This window comes from Urtica dioica, chromosome 10, assembly GCF_054948205.1.
Source record: "Urtica dioica subsp. dioica isolate 48M chromosome 10, U.dioica_male_clone48M_v1_H2, whole genome shotgun sequence".
NCBI classification, from domain to species: Eukaryota; Viridiplantae; Streptophyta; class Magnoliopsida; order Rosales; family Urticaceae; genus Urtica; species Urtica dioica.
Window position 1 is genome coordinate 12,313,788 of NC_142765.1, and position 6,629 is coordinate 12,320,416.

Genomic DNA, 6,629 nt, shown 5'->3' on the forward strand with positions numbered 1-6,629 from the left:
TGAAATGAGAAATAGAGAGAGTGAGGAACGGGTGAGGTGGCAGCGAAAGAGAGAGGGAGAGTGGATTAAGTGGCTAGGTGGCACACTCTCGCCACGCCACATGTACCCAAGCGGTCCACTCAATTATTTCCACAATTCTCTTAAAACGACCCCATTTTCCTCTTTTTCTTTCAATCTCATCCTTCAAAATGTTGCACATAAGTCCTTTTAAAATAAAACCTCACAATCTTGTCCTTAATTAATTAAAAATAATCTTGAAAAATAACCGAGAAAATTATTATTATTTCCCGTTATCTTGAATATATTTAAGGGATTCCGGAATTTATTTTTACTCTTGAGATTTTTAAATCTCCGAGTCTATTCCGAATAATTTTATTCGGAAATAATATCGAGTTTACTCGAATATTCTTATTCCGAAATCTCGTCAACCTTAAATATTATTATTTTCCAAGATATTTAAAATTTAAGGACGTCTCATAGGCAACAAGAATTTGAATTAAAACTCGTCCATTTTATTCAAATTCTCAAGTCGAGCGGTTACAAAAGTTTATACATTACAATCTCTACCCCCTTAAAAGAGTTTCGTCCTCGAAACTTAGAACAAGGAAGGGTATTTCTTTTGCATTTCGCTCTTAAGTTCCCAAGTTGCTTCTTCCGCGGAGAGACTCTTCCAAAGTACCTTGACCAGAGGTATAGTCTTATTCCTTAAGACTTTCTCCTTGCGATCTAGGATTACGACGACTGGTTTTTCATTTCTATTGTCAGGAGAAATCTCAACCCCTTAGCTGATAGGATGTGAGTTTAATGATACTTAAACATACTTTATTAACACTAATAAAGTCATAAACCTCCCACAGTGCATACACAGTTATACACCTTCCATTCCCAAAGGTAACAGGAAAATATAAACAAACTCTTACAAGAAAACGCTTATCATCATCCACTAATGATAGCGAAACAAAAGAGAGTTTTTTTTTTTCAAAAAAAAACTTCACGACCCTAAACTCTGAGTCATCCTAACATTTGCTCTGGTTCCTGGTGGTAGTTGTGGACGTCCCTGCTTGGTCTTCACCCTGGCAGATCGTGAAGACTCGTGCATTTACCTTCGATTGCTCTTGTGGTGCTGGTGCATTATTCTCTACATTCTGACAGACCCGAGACAAATGACCTTCCTGTCCACAGCGGAAACACACCAACGTACGCGCAAAGCAATCTCCCTTATGTACTCCACCACACCTTCTGCATTGCGACGATTGGTCGTTTGCAGAATTCTTGGCTTTTTTATTGGACGGCTTTGGTCGATTATTAGATCTTTGTAAGGATTCATTCCTATCCTCATATCTCGATTGAAATCTATTTCGCTTCCGGGTGTCGACCCGATTTAGGTTGGGGGTCTCTGGTGGAACTGTAGTACCTGGCTTTAGAGCAGGAGTAGGATTCGCCTCGCGCCATCCCGCAATTCGTAGGGCTCTCTGCACAGCATTGGCATAGGTGCGAGGTCCAGTATCACCACTATCCACCTGGCTCACGATGTCCACGTTAAGACCATGCATATATTTCATCTTCCGAGCCTGATCAGTGGGGACTAGGGAAGGAGCGAACCTTGCCAACGCGTCGAACTTCGTCGTATATTCTAATACAGACATTGAATCTTGCCGCAAGCTCATAAACTCGCGTACCTTGTTTGACAGGTTAGCTTCACTCATGTACTTCCCATGGAATAGATTGAGGAATCGAATCCACGTCATCGAGTTGACATCCTCGACTGATGCCATCACCTCCCACCAGCCCCTAGCCTCATCCTCCAGCTGATTCACGGCGCAAGCCACTCTCTCTGTATCGGACAGCTGCATGTAATTGAAGATCTGCTGAGTTTTCTTGACCCAATTCTCAGCTGCAGCTGGATCAACATGGCCGTCAAACGTCGGAGGCTTCTGCTTACGAAACCTCTCGTACACAGGCTCGCCCACTGGAGGAACTACGCCAGGAATTTGAAAATTCAGCTCTTCCTGGGGATCCACGTATGCCTGCGGTGGACGTTCACGTCGTTCATTTTGAGCTGGGGGCTCCGGGTTTGGTGGAGGTGGCGTATTCAATCTCGTCAGAAGTTCAGTGATCGTGCGATTTTGGGCTTCAAGTTGCTGCGCAACTATCTGATCTCGTTGTGCTGCGCTGGCAGCCTGTCTCTCCAAGGCGTGTCGCATTTCTGCGAGATCTGCCGCCGTGGCATTTCCGGCATGAGACGGTTCTTGTCCCGACATATTTTCCCAGTTCTACAAACGAGAACAAACAAAGTTACTCATATATCCATACCGAAATGCGAGAGACATACAATTAACACATGATCAAACTGAAACCGAAACGAGATTTTATATATACAACCATATACATCCATATATACATATCAAAAGATGTATACAACCCACCCTATTCAAGAGTATACTCAACCGAAAAGAGACTAGCCTCATATGGCTTAGTCGAACAAGGGACTCGAAGATAAAACACTAGTCCCCTTGTTATCTTCACAAAAACAAGAATGCCACCATCTCTCGTGGTCGCCAAGCAAACGTCTACGCAGCTGGGTCAACCGGAGGCTCGAAAGGATCCTATTCGGAATCCTCCTCATCATAATAAACCCTCTCGTCATCATGCGGAACAACTACCGGAAACAACCATCGGTAGTGAGGTACCCAGGTTCCGCTTCGCGTCACGACGAGGAACTCGGTCTACATTCGCAAGATAGCGAACGAGGGACAATCAGATTCCAGCGTCGGATATTGGAGCACTACACACAGCTCCCAATACTCGATACCTCACTGGAGTTTATCCTCGAGCACATCAGGCACTGGTCCACAATCTCTTGGACAAATCGATTTCCATATCGGACAACCGATTCTAACCCGAGCTAGTAGAATCCGTAAGCTTGCTCCTCCCATTTGTTCGTCTCCCCTGGCCCCGATCGTGTATTGTATCACCTTCTGGAACATCTCACGACCTCGGCTGATAATGCCGTCACCGGTGAAAAGAGTCCATCGACTCATCGTCGGCCAATAAGGATGGGTCATCGTGACATTCGTACGGGATCAGTGAAGCAACGAGATGATACTCATCTACTCACAAGTCAGACCGGTCCACCGGCCCCTAAGTGATGGTGCTTCCCACGACACTGAACGTACTTGCGGTTGAAAGAATTCACGTGACCGCATCGCAGTACAGACGAATCTCATCGGGGAGGAGAGATCTAACTCCTAGCAATTCATTCTGCATCATGTCGAACCTATCTCTAGACAAGTCGACTCTAAGCACAACACTATCACATGGCATACTCGCGACCTATACCGAGAACACGTATCCCAAGTCTACAGAAACGGCTAAACCTGGGGCTCTGATACCACAAAATCTGTCACGACCCGCGAGCGACAGCTCGCCCACGAGCCCCGACCGATCAACTCTCATATTTTTCATATTAAACAATACATAACTCATAATATAAACACATTAATTAAGCATAATATCTCATAAGATTATATAATAAAATAGTTTGCGAAAATTCGGGGAAATTTTTCGCTTTTATAACTTAGAGTCTTATAGCGACTCCTATACCAATATGTTCCGGAACGTTTCAACAGAAGACACTAACCCCCGATTAAGAAACCCCATAGCCCATAGGTCAAGGCAATACGCGCTCGGTCTCGGTCTTCAATCTCGTGTCCCGCTTACCAGCTTTTCCCTTATCTACATTACCAAGGGTCATAAAACTATGAGTCGATTGACTCAGTAAGTGGGAGTCTATCTATAAAGTAAAACGACTAATGCCATGTGACGTGCAAACAAATACACAAGCATGCAGAATGATTGCTAGATATAACTAGAACATAACATTAGAGCATGACTGACGCGTGATATCACACTCTATTTATTCACTTGTCGTTCTGCAAGATCGTACATCCTCTTCTGCTACGATCTCCACAACGACAATAAGCCAGCCTCAGACCTCGAGCAGCAGTCTTACGGCGGCTTGGGTGTTTTAAGATTGTCTGGGATCCACTAGTGGTACCATCTTCATCTGACGTCGGCGCATGTGTGCCCCCTTGGCACGACAATGAGTTCACTCGAGGCGACTGCTCATTGCTGAATGGGTTCACTCTTGGCGACTGCCCATTACCATCGGGTTCGCTCGTGGCGACTGCCCGTTATCGTTGGGTTCTCCCCAGTTTTGAGTACTCAGCGCCATACAGACCACCTTGGTCTGCCACAAACACAAGTCATTGACTTGTGGGTACCACCGACATGAGTTTAATTAAAGTTTGGGTACTCTGCGGCTAGCAGCGTACACGTTATACTTATATACGGAAGAGCTTAACGGGATAAACCCCGAAAGAACTTACTGTTTCTCTTTGAAGCTCGTTAAGTGTTTTAAGCTGAAAGTTCGAAATGTGACTTCCGAACCCTCTACTCCCGATTGAATTCGAGAGTCTATTGCTCTTCCGTCCTCTCGATTCTAACCTACTTCCTAGAATTAGAAGAGAGGTCTAACTATACACATAGAGAAAACGTGGCTGGTTCAAGTTAGCGTTTGAACCTAACGGGCGTACCCGAATTAAGTTTTCAAGCAAGAGTGGCCGAAGCCTTAACTTTTAAGTTCATTCATTTTAGGGCTTTTCACCTACTCTTGTTTACTAGCAAACAAATGCACAAACAAACAGGGTTATTCCCTTGGTAAGTAGTTGACTTATGTCTCCACACTTACCTGGAATTGTTCGACAGACGGCTCGACGATTCCCGTAGATGTCTTGCTTCGCACGTTCTTCGAGGCACTTGGCTCTTGTCGAAACGTCGAAAGAACTAGCATTCGGAGTTGAGTATCCGTTAGTTATTGGATTCAAGTTTACTTAAAGAGGATAGGGTTCGTTGTCGGGATAAGAGTTGGTTCGGAAATCGAGAATTTAATTTATTATTCCCCGGTTCTTCGGAAGTTAAATTTATTCAAGTCTCGCGTATTCTCGTACCGAGATGGATACGAAATAAAATTCAACAATTAATCACGAGTCTCAAATAAATTCAATAATCCGAAAACAAAATAACCGAGAATTCCAAACGAATAATTAAATTAAATTCAAGAACATCATTAAATAAATAATTATAAATTATTTATTTAAATACTGAAAGTACATATTTAAGAGTATTTAAACGCTATAAGCGATTTAAAACTCACGAGTTAATCGAGCTTTATTTCGATAACTCTTTCACTTGATATCTTCAGAAACTGATCTCGTTGCCCTTGACTCGTCTGGTTCCCGTCCGTCCGTCAAGATCTGTAATTCAAACCTGGAACCCAACGACGAGTTAACATCTTAAATTCCAACTCTTATCAGTTTCATAAACCAAATCCCGATTTCACGTCTTAAAACCCGAACCCAATTAACCAAGTAAACTCAACATGAATCCAAAATAACCAAAAACGTCCTAACACAATGTTGACCACGAATAACTCCCGAGGCTCAGAAATATCATTCCACAAAACAGATAGACCGAATTAGCCAAAACTCATGCTCACGGCCAAAACAAGTCACACGTCCAAACTAGTACTCAAAGACAACAATATCATCACAACCACAACAAACTTCCAAACCAACTAAACACACGGCCAAACAACATACTCAGCCAAGACAACCACTCAATCCAACATATTCAGGTTCTCAACTATCATCATAGCCTCAAGTAATAACAATTCATCACAAATCTGAAAACAAACCTTAAAGACTCACACGGCCAAGAGCAACATGACCAAAAATTCGTCCATAAACCAAGTAAAAATTCCAACAGCCATAATGATCAAAACCCAATCAATTAACAGGTTCATAAACGTCTTGATATCACTAAACAACCTCCAGAAATCACAAAACCCCAACAAAAAGATCCATGAACCCTAGAACCCAATTTTCGGCCAAAACCAAGCCAAACCAAAGAAATCTGAATTCCAACCTCAAATTCGAGTTATACTCATCACCAATCAAGTCCAAACAACAATTAAAACCAAGCAATTTCACTGAATTCAATCCGGATTCAAAATCCCCAATTCTTGAATCTAAGAACCCTAGCTTTGAATTCAAACCAAGGAGAAGAAATCTCACCTCAACCCACGGGTTCTAGCTTTCTCGGAGGGTCCCTATTTCCTTCCCGGCGTCTTTTCCTTGCTCCGGCGCCACGGCGGTCCTCGGCGACGTTGTTCTTCCTCGGCGTGGACGCGCGGCGACGTGGCTCGGTGCTGGATGGTGCGCGAAGAGGAAAGGAAGGAGAAGAAGAAGTGAGGGACGAGGTGGTGTTGGTGATGGCGGTGAGGCTCGGTCTCGTGGGACTCAGGGCCGGGAATTTTTTTTTTCTCTCGTCTGTCTGGTTCTTTCTCTCGGCCGAGTGATGTGAGGAAGAAGAAGATAGAGTAGAGTGAAATGAGAAATAGAGAGAGTGAGGAACGGGTGAGGTGGCAGCGAAAGAGAGAGGGAGAGTGGATTAAGTGGCTAGGTGGCACACTCTCGCCACGCCACATGTACCCAAGCGGTCCACTCAATTATTTCCACAATTCTCTTAAAACGACCCCATTTTCCTCTTTTTCTTTCAATCTCATCCTT

General features: G+C 43.7%; 1 long non-coding RNA gene across 1 annotated transcript; it reads right to left on the minus strand.

Moving 5' to 3' along the window:
- Window positions 1-4,753: 4,753 nt before the first annotated feature.
- LOC149383419 (uncharacterized) lies at window positions 4,754-6,445 on the minus strand. The gene is made up of 3 exons (XR_016301749.1): window positions 6,135-6,445; window positions 5,216-5,328; window positions 4,754-4,845 (listed from the first exon to the last, which is right to left on the minus strand). It is a non-coding gene; the product is annotated as an uncharacterized LOC149383419 (long non-coding RNA).
- Window positions 6,446-6,629: the final 184 nt, after the last annotated feature.